Source organism: Haliotis asinina, chromosome 1 (genome assembly GCF_037392515.1).
Source record: "Haliotis asinina isolate JCU_RB_2024 chromosome 1, JCU_Hal_asi_v2, whole genome shotgun sequence".
NCBI classification, from domain to species: domain Eukaryota; kingdom Metazoa; phylum Mollusca; class Gastropoda; order Lepetellida; family Haliotidae; genus Haliotis; species Haliotis asinina.
The window spans coordinates 29,262,490-29,276,230 of record NC_090280.1 but is presented as its reverse complement, the minus strand read 5'-3'; the positions used below and the strand labels follow the sequence as shown (position 1 = coordinate 29,276,230).

At 38.8% G+C, this 13,741-nt stretch overlaps 1 pseudogene; it reads right to left on the bottom strand.

The window, feature by feature from the left end:
- Positions 1–8,773: 8,773 nt before the first annotated feature.
- Positions 8,774–12,515, bottom strand: LOC137278238 (beta-porphyranase A-like; annotated as a pseudogene).
- Between the last annotated feature and the right edge of the window lie 1,226 nt (positions 12,516–13,741).

Sequence of the window (13,741 nt, the reverse complement as noted above, 5' to 3'; positions counted from 1 at the left end):
TTTGCAGTGAAAGTATGATACTTCTGTTCACCAGCAGAAACTGTTAAATGTTTTTTGACACATGGGAGAACAGCACGTGACAGTTTTAGATAGACACATTATTAGAGATAAGTAGAAAAAACGGATGATAAGACTGCAGACCGCGGCCATCTAGCTGGAATATTCCTGAGTGCTGCAAAGCAACCATATTGCAGACTGGGCCCACTTCAACATAGTGTACCCCCACTGTGCCCACGTTTCTTAAAACAACAAAATGCAATGACCCTTAGAGCAATAGGAGCAGCTTAGTTAGTCTGTTTCAAGGTAAGTGTGGTGACGCGTGACCACACGTCTGAATTGGTGAACACATGTCACAGTTATTTATACATATGTTAGAAAGAAACCCCACTTCGTCATTCAGCACCGTGGCTAATGTTCAAGTTGACGTTCAGTTCAGTGCAAATGTTCAGGGTGGACACAATCTGATTTATTGCAACTGAAAGTTTAGGGTTACGAACCGAAAGAATAATAAAGTCTACTGATTATTTCAAACTCATTACACTTATGCCCTTTGCAAGTTACATAGTACTTTATGAATTAAGTAATTTATGACTTATGGGTTAAGTAGATATTCCACTGCCCACTAGCCTAATGCAGACTATACACTAGTTGTTTTAACACAGCCTGTTATGACGTAAATTGTAATTAAAAAAACCCAAACAAATTGTAATACTTGCAGGCAACTGTAATACACTTGACGTAAATATTAATAAACACGTAAATTGTACGTACACTGACGAACATTGTAACAATTTTAGTTGAGGTAAATTGTAATAAAAATTTACGTAAATTGTGAAAACAGTTTAATCATTCATAAATACGTATGTCTTTGTTTCCTTGTATTTCATGCATCATATAAGCTTGTTAGGGGGATAAATCAAGAAATGATGGATTTCCCTCAAAGTTGGTACCAATAAGTAACTTTCTTGAGTTATCACTTTAACAAGCTTATATGATGTATGAAATGCAACAAAACACCCCTCAAAACATGCGGAATTACGAGTCAATTTACGTCAATTCCTATTACATTTTGTGCATTGCAATTTACTTTGACTTGTGCAAATGGCGAGGAATTAAATTTAATTTTCACACTCCAGTTGAATTCTTCAATAGATGCCTTCGACGACACTCTTGAACGTTCAGGAGTTTTCATATACAATAGGGCACCCATGAAGAGCCACCTCCTCGTGGTGGGTGCTGGGTAACGCTAAGTGCTCTTCTCCCGTGTGGACCCGGGACAGAATGTGTCCACAGCACCCCATTGCTTGTCGTAAGAGGCGACTAAATTGGGCAACCTGTTTGCCGTGGGTTGCGTCCCGTGTCGGTGGAGGACGGGATCCTGGTGGTTGAGGGCAGTTGGGCTTTTAACTGTGTTCCATTTGCCCAACACACCACTTCGGCCCTTACTTCACCTAGACGGGTGGTTGAATGGGCCCGATTCAACCAATCGGCTGGTCATGCCAAGCCCTGTGCATAGACTACATGTGTGTCATTGCAGAAATCTCATTTGGAATTATTTTGAAGTTTGGTCTTGGCACTATTGTTAATCTGTAAATTTAAGTATTGTGCATTATGATCATATGAACTTTGCCTAGAGTCTTGTGCCAGAAGGCGATGGCTCAAGGGCCAATCTGGTAGATTAATTTCTTATAATTCTTCTACTAGAGTATATCATCCGGGTATCCTTGGTGCTGCAGGCTGGAGGCCAGCTTGCTTTAGCATTGTCCTTGTGATACTCCGTGGTGGGTGGGGAGCTCGGATGATGAACCAAATTAAACTAACCATGGCTTATGAAATTCCACCCAAGAAAACAAAACGTTTACTTGAAACTGACCCTTATGATACTGACCATAGACCGTCTGCATTGATTGAGTATTGGCCGCGTTTCGTTGTGATTGAGACTCCTGACAAAACACCTTTAAAGCTTAACCCCTTTGCTGTCTCCAAAGGTATTCAGGGTATTGCTGGAGATGTGAAAAATATTAGACGATTACGTTCGGGTGCACTATTAGTTGAATGTAGTAAAAAACAACAATCCACCAGCCTGATGAACATCAAATCTTTCGTGGGCATTCCCGTCACAGTGTCTGCTCACAAAACCCTGAACACAAGCAAAGGTATCGTTAGGGATCGAGACCGATTGTTTGACGATATGTCGGAACTTGATATAGGATCAGAAATGAAGGATCAAGGTGTACTCCACGTCAAGCGCTTTTCAACCCGAAGAAACAACGAAACCATCAAAACCAATACGTATCTGTTTACGTTTTCCTCTCCAAATGCACCCAAATCAGTGAAGGCAGGCTACTGTAATATTCAGGTCGATACATACATCCCAAACCCGCTCAGGTGTTTTAAATGCCAGAAATATGGACACGGTGTATCTACCTGCACATTGTCTGTTGTGTGTGCTCACTGTGGTGAGAAGACACACACAACAGAAGATTGTGACAGTGACTTTAGAAAATGCACCAACTGCTCAGGCGACCATTCATCTTCGTCAAAACAGTGCCCAATATGGAAAGAGCAAATGGAAATAAACAGAATAAAATATACCCAAAACATCTCTTTTTCTGAAGCAAAAAAACTGGTGAAGAGATCTGACCTTACAGAAAGTTACGCTACAGTCGCAAAACCACCATCTGAGTCCAGATCTAAAATAACAAAATCATCTACAGGCTGCCAAACTACCTTGACTTGGCAACTTGACAACTGCGATTCTCCACAGCTTTTATCCCCTACTACGTCATCTCAGACTGAGGAATCACTTCCTAGTACCTCAAAGTCGTCTTCTGATCACAAATCATCATCTCAGTCACACTCAAAGTCTCAATCCACAGCTGATAGTCAACAAACTGTGAAAAATAAATCGAAGCCAAAGCCCGATGCTTCAAAACAACAAAGTGGCAGAGCTCCTAAAGGGTCACAGAACAAAATTCAATTGTTCAATAAATACGGGTCTCTTGAAGACATGGACGTTTCTGAAAACGTCCATTCTAGGGCACATAGCTTGTCGCCCTCCAAAAGAGTGCGGGGTAGATCCCCAATAAATCCCCCCAAAAGATAGTTTATTCCACTAATATTGTACAGTGGAACTGCAGAGGATTGAGGACTAATTTACATGAATTACAACTATTAGTCCAAGATTTTATGCCTTCAGCGATATGTCTCCAAGAGATATATTTAAAACAAACAGATACATTTAACCTTCGTGATTTTAATGCATATCACTGTTTTGCACCTCCGGGTGATCGGGCCACTGGCGGATCATCCATTCTAGTCAAACAAAACGTTATTCAAAGCCCTGTTTCACTTAATACTAATATTCAGGCTGTTGCAGTGAGAATTACTTTACATGTAGCGTTTACGCTATGCTCTCTTTATATTTCTCCGTCGACGACGTTTGCCAAAACTGATCTTCAAGCTCTATATGATCAGCGCCCGAAGCCCTGTATTATAATGGGAGACTTAAATGGGCACAACCCACTCTGGGGTAGTGTAACTACAAACACTAAAGGTAAATTGTTGGAGGACTTTTGTTCTGACAATGATTTATGTATTTATAATGATGGTTCCAACACATATTTACACCCCGGTACAGGGACTTATACTGCTCTTGACTTGTCACTCACAAATTCAGAACTAATAAATGAATTTGAATGGTCAGTCCACGATGACCTCTGTGGAAGTGACCATTTTCCTACTGTACTAAAATCTGTAACTCCAACTGATGTTCCTCCATCATCAAGGCGGAATTTTAAAAAGGCTAACTGGGCTTTATATGAAACACTGTGTGCTGCAAAACTTAAACCTGAACGTTTTATTGACGTTCTTGAATGAATTGAACTCTATAGCTGATGAGTGTATACCAAATTCCTCTGCAGTTCCCCATATTCGAAAACCATGGTTCAATGATGAGTGCAAACAAGCTAGGAAGGCAAGGAAAAAAGCAAAACATTATTTCCGTCGCCATCCTATGGTGCATAATTTAAATAAATTTAAAATTGTAAATGCTAAAGCACGGCGTACTTTTAAACAGAACAAACAGAACAATCTAAAATAAACTCTCGGACACCCATGTCCAAGGTGTGGAACATGGTCCAGAAAATTAAAGGTAAAGGTACTAAATCTACTGTCCATCATCTTAAACATGGATATCAATTGCTTACTGATAAATCAGATATTGCTAATAAACTGGGTGAAACCCTTGCTAAACATTCTTTCTCTTCAAATTATGTACCAAAATTCCAGCAATATCAAAAACAAGAAGAAAAGAAAACTATTAATTTCAATTCCGATAATGGGGAAGATTATAATGAAACGTTTTCTATTCATGAACTCCATACTACATTTGATCAAGCTCATGATACTGCTACAGGAGCTGATAACATACATTATCAACTCCTGAAACATTTACCAGAATCCTGTCAGGAAACTCTCCTAAATATTTTTGATGGTATTTGGACATCGGGTAACTTTCCTCCTTCATGGCGTGACGCCATAGTAGTACCAATACCTAAACCTGGACGTGATCATACGGATCCATCTAATTATCGTCCGATTTCATTAACTAGCTGTGTTTGCAAGACCATGGAACGCATGATAAATAATCGACTTGTTTGGTACTTGGAAACAAATAATCTCATAACAGATATACAGTGTGGTTTCCGCAAAAACAGAAGTACTGTTGGTCACCTAGTGCGTTTAGAATCATTTGTTAAAAATGCACCAATTAATAAACAATATGCCGTGTCTATCTTTTTTTATCTCGAAAAAGCATATGACACAACCTGGAAATATGGTATTTTAAGAGATTTACATGACTTTGACTTGCGAGGTCGTTTACCTCAATTTATAGCCAACTTTTTAAATGATAGACAGTTTCAAGTTCGAGTGGGTTCTACCCTGTCTGATCATTACACTCAGGATCAGGGTGTTCCACAAGGCAGAATGCTGTCTGTCACACTTTTTAGCATAAAGATAAATAGTTTATCAAAAGTTTTAAACGATTCAATAGATGGATCGTTATTTGTGGATGATTTTAATATTTCTTGTCGTGGGAAAAACATGCATACTATTGAACGGCAGCTGCAGTTGTGTTTAAACAAAATAAATAAATGGTGTCTTGAAAACGGCTTTAAATTTTCTAAATCGAAAACTAATTGTATACATTTTTGCAGAAAATATAAGCCACAAAAAGACCCTGAACTATCTCTAGATGGCACTCCCATCAAAGTTGTAAAGGAGGCCAAGTTCTTGGGCCTAATCTTTGACTCCCACTTAACATTTCTGCCTCATATTAAGTCCCTTAAAACTAAATGCCTGAAGGCTCTTGACTTGTTGAAAGTTGTTTCCAACTCAAAGTGGGGAGGGGATCAAGCAACCCTCTTACATCTATATCGATCACTCGTGCGTTCGAAACTTGATTATGGCTCCATCGTATATGGTGGAGCCTGCAAAACCAATCTTAAACTTCTTGACTCCGTCCACCATCAAGGCTTAAGACGTTGTCTTGGGTCTTTCAGAACGTCACCTATTGATAGTCTCTACGTTGAGGCCGATGAACCATCTCTTACTCAACGTCGTATAAAACTGTCTTTACAATATATTACTAAATTATATTCTAATGAATCTAACCCTGCCTTTAACTGTGTGTTCAATCCCCTTTATGAGGATTTGTATAACAAAAAATCTTCTCTTGTTCCACCTCTTGGGCACCGAATTAAACCATTTATTTCTTCTGCCGGTATTGAGCTGGAAGGTATATCACCTTTCCGTCTTCTTTACATTAACATTAACTACATTTAAAATATCAGAAACTAATGACTTACAATATAAACAAGAATATCACCAATTAAAACATAAATATAGCAATTACAAACCCTTATTTACAGATGGATCCAAGGACGGTGGCGCAGTGGCTTGTGCCACTGTTATTGGATCCAGAACAATATCTTCTAGATTACCCGATAATAGTTCTATTTTTACAGCTGAAGCTAACGCCATATTAACAGCTCTTAAATATATTCAAAGACACCATAAACGTAAACAATATATAATCTATTCCGATTCTCTTTCTTGCCTTCAGGCGATTAAACATCCACTTGTAAACATCTTGTAAACATCCACTTTTAATTGAAATTATTGAATTGTATAATACTCTTGCTACTGGCCAATACGACATCGTCTTCTGTTGGTTACCCAGCCACGTGGGCATTTCTGGTAACGCAATGGCCGATCTTGCTGCCAAGGCGGCACTCAACAAATCTGTGACACCACTTCTTATTCCATACACTGATTATAAAGCTAACATTAGATCTTATATCCATGATCTGATGCAGAAGAAGTGGGACACCCAATTGGGAATAAATAAATTACATGAGATAAAACCTTACATTGGTTATACTTACTTGGGTTGTCAGTCCAGATTTGAAGAGGTTATTTTACGACGATGTCGCATTGGCCACACTAGATATACTCATTCATACCTACTGAAAGGTGAGGATCCTCCGTTTTGCATCCCTTGTGATGAGAGAGCCACGGTCAAGCATATCCTGCTTGACTGTGTTGAATTCTCCATCATAAGGGACAAATATTTCAATGTAAAAACAATTAAGGACCTTTTTAACATCGTAAGTTCTCATTTAATTCTTGGCTTTTTAAAAGAAATTGATTTCATCACTGAATTTTGATGATTATATTCTGTACATAGCTGCATTTTAATTCATGGTAGTTTAGATTAGTAACTTGAATTGTTAGTGGCTGTACCCTCCAAGGGGGTTGAAGTACCGTAAAATTATTTTCCTCCTGAGAGGGTACGTAAGTCCCTACACATTTCCTGTACGTTTAAACTTCCAGTGTTTTTAATCGTAGCATATGTGTATTTTTAATATTTGGCTAGATGGGACTAAATTGCTAACAGCTGAGGGGATGATGTAAATCCAACTAGGGTCCATGCAGGTAGCAAAGGTACTGTAAGTCCCCATGGCCCCTAGTATGGTGATCTACCTTCAGTTGTTGGCAATCTATAGCCGGATTTTATGTTGTATTGTCCGAATAGTGATATTAGTTTTATCTTTTAATTTAAATTGTGATATTCTAGTCCTTTTACTGTCCTTCGCCGACAGATTTTATAATATACATATAATCCTTTTCTTTGTTAAATGTTCTTGTCACAATATGATTGAAATATTGCCGATGTGACGTTAAATATTAACTCACTCACTCACTCATATACAATACAACTGAGTCAATTCTAAAGTAATAACAACTCACAGAGGTCTTGATGTGAGAGTGATGAATTGTGATTCATATCTTGTGTTAAGAAGTATATTTTTAGTTTTAGTGATTTAAATTAGAGATTTCAATTTTAGTGGTCACGCCTTCAAAGGGGGATGCCGTAGCGTAAGATGATTGACCTTCTAAGAAGATACACAAGTCCCAAAACATTTGAAGTACATTTAAGCCTACCAGATTTTTAATCGAAGTACTTTTGTCACTTTAATGTAGAGCTAAATTTCAGCATGAACGCCAGTGTCTGAAGGGATGGTGGAAATCCAGCTGGGGTTCATGCAGGTAGCAAAGGTACTGTAAACCCCAATAGACCCAAGCATAGCGATTAACCTTCAGTTGTTGGCAATCTATAACCTATATTTTATATCGTTTTGTCTTCTTAAATTACAATAATGTAGTTTTTCATGCTAGTTTTATGTTCATATCTGTGATACTGTAGTATATTTTTATTGCCCGTCGTGGACTAGTTTTACACTTGAAAATGTTTTCATTTTCATTATATGGACTGTTTTTGTTACGATACGGTTGCAATTATTGCCGATGTGACGTTAAATATTAATTCATTGACTCAGAGTTGCAAAACTGCTGTTTTCAGATTAGTAACTGAGATTGTTAGTGATTAAAAAGTATTTAAAGAATTGTAAATGCAATTGTCATCCAGTGAGAGTATGTTAGACTTTGCCTTTCAAAGTAAATTTAAGGCTACTATGTTTTTAATCGTAGAATATATTGTACTGTACTTCCCCGTGGTCTTTAGTGTGGCGTTTTACAGTCTAGTTTGGAAGCAGGAGTGTATTGAGTATCAGGACCCTTCTCTGTACCCAAATCAACATCACTTCATACATCATTCGTAATCTCCATGGTCCCTGGGATGGCGGTCAGTCATCAGTTCCTGGTAATTTATAGCCAGTTCTTATTTAGTTTCGTTCTTTGTACAGTATCTCATTATGGTTACCTGGTAGTTTTACCTTGTCTGTGATATTTGTTTTTTTTAATTTATACGTTTATTGATGGTGATTCATTGTTCGCGTCACGATATAGCTGAAATATTGCCGATGTGACAAAAAATAAACCTGCATATGAATCAAATTGATCACAACTCTTAGGGTGCCTTTTGCCATGTGGCACTGTAAGGCACCTTGGTCTCTTCTATGTTGATCTACCTTCAGTTAGTGTTTATAGCCCAGCTTTACACTGTATTGTGCAAATTTGAAATGCTTTCTTAATTCTTAATTCATGATACAGTGATATTCTATTTGGTTTTATTGTCCTCTGTTCTCATTTTGAAAAATAATTTCAATAAGTTTATTACGAATATATAAATTCTGAAGTCACGATATGGCTGACATATTGTCATTAAGCCTATAAATATCAACTCCCCCTTTTATCTTGTGTGATACGAAATAAAAACAAGCACAAAAATTCTCAAAGTGAAATTTATCTACTGAAGTTTTCCAACAACGAGGGCGACAGATGTCACGTGACCACCATCTCCATTAAAGGTCATGCTGACGGTGTTGGTTGTGTAGACCTGTGATTCTGGAACCATGAATTCCAAAACGTTCCATGTTGTTTTACGCAAGCTATCATCAGGGTGTAAACAGGGTGTAACCTGAAGACAAAGTCTGACCATTGAACTCAACTGCATGCGGTTTTGCATCCGCATTGAGGTCTCTGCTCACTCCCACTCTAAGGTGAGCGATATGGTATTCAGAGCTGGGTAGATGTATGGTTGTCTGTGCATGTCCGTTATTGATTGGTATGATCATGTCCTTGCCGTAGTATGTGGTCTCGTTGTTCGTGCGTAGTCCAGCAAAGTTGTAGTTGGTTTTGAACTTGTAGAAGCAGGTTGAAGATCCGGGCAGACCAACAGTGCCATGAAGCTTCGATATGTTAAAATGATAATTGTCATGAAAAGCTGGATTACCATTTTCGAGCAGAACGCATGTTTCTTCACCCGTGGAAGGGATGAGCCAGTTGTTTGGAAAGTATAGTTTAACATTCTCAAATTTACTACCATAGTTGTGGAGAAGAACTACCATCTCCTTGGTGAGAGGGTTTGCAAGGACAAGAGGTGCAACCATTCTCTCCTGCCCATTATACTGACTTGAGACTCGAAGAAATTTTTGGTCATTAGTAAAGTTTTGCCAAAACCTGAAGAATTTGGTTGGTTGAAGGGGGTGGCCATCAAGAGTAAATAAGGAATACCTCAGGGAAGGATGACCAGGGTATTGTCCATTTGACGACAGGAAGACGGTAACTCTGTCTATAAACTCTCTCATATTAAGGAAGGTAAACATGAAGCCGTTTGGTTGATAAATGGTTTCAAAGTCTATCAGTCCATTTTCAAAATTAGGACTGACTCCGAAAACGTTACCGCATCCAAATTCAGTGTTAACTAATTGAACATTTTTTCCTTTCTTGATGAAAGAGTAATTTTCCACCATGTCCAGAGATGCAACTAGACGAGCTTCATTTATGCCAAAGTAAGAATAGTTTCCAGCAGTTGATATACGGAGATAGATATAGGAATGGAAACCGAAAAAGTCCAAGTGGTCAAGAGACATATCCAGAAACTCAGCAGTTCTCTTCCAATATGTGAAGTTATCTTCGTCTGCTTGACGTAAGGCCATACTTGTGTATGTGGGTCCAGCAACTTTCATTCCATATCTGGATCTGAGTTTGTCAGCAACTGCCCTGTTGAATTCTATATTCGTTTGTGGGTCAATGATGTTTTCCGCCCAATCAGGTTCATTGATGACTTCAAATACATATGGAATTCGTCCTAATGTGAAGTCCTTGCAACCCTGGACCATCAGTGACACGAACTCTGATGCTGCATCAACATTATTGGGGAATTTGCCATGATGTTTTGACTTATTCATCCAATCTGGCCAGCTTAAACCTGTAAATAATTTCCAGAGACAAGCAAATCAAGCATTCATTCCATGTTAAACTACCTTCTGTGTACTATAAGGGATATTTAAAATTTAGTTTTGTCAGTAAACTACAGTACCGTTTTGCTGAGTTCCATTCAGGATCAAAACCAATGTTCTCTGCCCTCAGTAAGGAACAAACTGCTCAGACTCACACATATTCCTGCAGCTGGTTGCGAGTTAATTGTGCTTTAACCTAAAATCACACATACTGGCGCCCTGGTTTCTCAAGACTTCACCCAAACACAGCAATATTAATAATGGCGACCTATAAAGCTAACAAAAAAATGCAGTCACCAGTAGAAGTATTTTGGGGGGGGGGGGGGGGGCGGGGGGCCTTTATAGGTGGCACAGGATGCATGTTACAGACGCTATGGACGCGCTCTTCTGTGCAGGAGACAGACTGTTGGAAGGATAAAAAACATACCACAATAATTTACCTCATCCATTTCACCAGATACTTTCAACCATGTCAGATGAATGAGATTCTTTATGTGATATCATAAAATGAAAAAAAGGAAGTAGGGTGCTTCGGGTTTTTTTTGCTAATATGATATGACGACAGCTACATTGCTGCTTACATGGAATGTATGTACAACTTGATTCCAGGACAGTTGGCTGTGATGAGTTTTACCTTCGTCCACTCAAGTATCCTAAGTCTAACCATGGGTACTCTATAGCCCCTACAGGTGACGCTTTCTGTCCGGGGTGGTCCAAGGGCTCTGAGCCAGGGGATTCTGTAAAGGATTCTTCACTACCCACTCTCTAAGGGCTGGAACGGCTACAAACCGTGAGTGTGGTCTGGATGAACAGCTGGTTGAAATAGACATATACTGAACAAGAAATTCATATAAACATGTGGGCACTGGTATAAGTGGACATATATGCAGTATACTTAAGGATGATCAATCACGTCTATGGGTGGCGAGTTAGCCTAGCAGTTATACTGCCCGGGGTGCGGGTTTCCCTCAGAGGCAGAATGTGTAAAGTCCATACGTTGTGTCTTCTACTTTATACCACCGGAATGTTGTTTCAAGGTGTAAGGCCACACTCAATCTCCAATAATTACCAGTAAAATGTCTGTTAAAATACCAATGAATATGGAGGGAGTGACATATTTGAATAAGTATTTTCTATATACAATACAGGTGCAAGGAAACAAGCGAGGACATGTTAAAGATTGTTAATGGTGTTGTCCAGAGGAAAACACCAACAACTGTCACATCGACAATATATGTTCCTATTATATATCTTTCTTCAAACGTTTGATTGACTTGCCTTGTATGTTCCAGACCATCTTGGAGATGTTATTCCCGTAGCCATTCAGTTGGTTCATGTAGGTCGCAAATGTCACTTGCTGACGTCCAGGGTCCTGGAGGTAAGCTGGATCTGGGTATTCCGGCCGACTAGGACTTTGTGGCCACTGAAGGAAAAACGATGATTAACTGTGCACAGCTTTCATGGGATGACAAGGTACAGATAAATCTTCCCAGGACAGATAAACCATTAGCTTTGAAATGGTGACGCAATCCGAATTACCAAAATAAGATATTTTAACCTGCTCAGGTACCTGTACTTCAATACCACTGTGTTTATGTAATATATTTTAGGGACGGAACTATTCTACCACAGATCACGGGGAAGAACTGTTAGCGTTACCCACCTCTCACCACGGGTGCCCCACGCCTAATGAGTGCTCTAAGCATTACAGTTTGTACTTTTGCTCACTTGGGTATTGCTTGTTTAATTGTTTGTTTAACGCAGAACTAGACAATCCAATCTTTGAGGTAGTAAATGCTCGTGAGGATCCGGGATAGAACTGATCATATGATCACTGGATGGTAAGGTCAACCAACTTTGCTGTAAGAGTTTGTCAGATATCATTATCTACAAGTACATAAAATCATGCATGGGAGATATCATTTACAAAATTATCATTATATATGCACAAGGCGTTTTTCATAGTACTTACATTGGCAAAAAGACCATCCCTCAGGTCTCTCTATGCCCTCTCTAAATGCCCTTCAAAGACCTCAGGTCTCTGTTCACCCACCGTCCGGGAGCTGTTCCGATAGATTTACAGTTTGGAATTAAATTCTATTGGGTGAGGCCGTTTATTTTATTCCATCTTTCAGGTTCATAGTGGACACGTCCACCTTCAGAGAGCCACTGGTTGGAGATTGTGATAGTTGTGTCAGCGAGCGCTGCTCCACACAACAACAAGGGCCAAAGGAGCAGCAGGAACATTTTGCAGTGAAAGTATGATACTTCTGTTCACAGCAGAAATTTTAAAATGTTTTTTTTTTCAAACATGGGAGACATGGGAGAACAACACGTGACAATTTTAGATAGTCCCATTATTTCAGATAAATAGATGATAAGAAAGTGGATGATAAGAATGTTCTGGTCCAGACTCGATTACTAGCATTTACAGGCCACCGCCATCTAGCTGGAACATTCCTGAATGTGGCAAACCAACCGTGTTGGAGAACTTACCCAATTCAAAATAGTGTACTCCCAATATGCTAACAACAAAATGCAGTCGAAGTATTGGGGGGGTCCTTTATAGTCTGTTTCAAGGTAAGTTTGGTGACACTGTGACCGCAAGACTGAAGAAATTGGTGACCAATAACAAATGTCACAGTTATATATATATGATGAACCCCCACTTCATCATGGTCACGTTGACGGTCAGTTCACTGTAATGAGTGAGTGAGTTAGTGAGTTGATGTTTAACGTCACATCGGCAATATTTCAGCCATATAGTGGCGTCTGTTCTTTGTAAACGTACAGGGTGGACACAATCTGCTTTACTTCAACTATAAGCTTAAGGTTAAGAACAGTAAGAATAAGAAGAATCTACTGATGATTCTTAAAACCATTATATAATTATTTCAAAATCATTATACACGTCTTGCTTAGTTAGTGTAAGGTGCATACTAGTATATGATGTACGTATGCAGCTTATGACTTAAAAGTTAAGTAGACTATACCATATACCATTGCCTACTAGCCTAATACAGACTTCACCCTAATCTCTCTGATATTTCAACACAAAAATGGGCACTGGAGAGTAAACCTTTAATGGTTCACTAGCAGGAAGGCGACTCTTTTGGACGTGTATAAACGTGATTTGTTTTTCGTTTTCGACTTCGTGCGAAAAGTGTGGACGTTTGCAACAATGGGTTCGGGTGTTTATACAATAACCCTAAAATCAAAGGAAGGCGACAGCCACAAGCCGTTCACTTTCATTCTATTCATACATGTGCATTTACAAAATATTTCTCTTCTTAATTCTAATATTAACTTCCTTCTTAATCATTAACATATGTTTAAAATATGTACAAAGTATCATCTAACATGCTATCATAGTATCACTTTATAATACTTTCACTTAAAATATGTACATTGGTCGTTTACACTGCCCATCTTAATCATTACAATATGTACAAAGTATCATCTAACATTCTAAT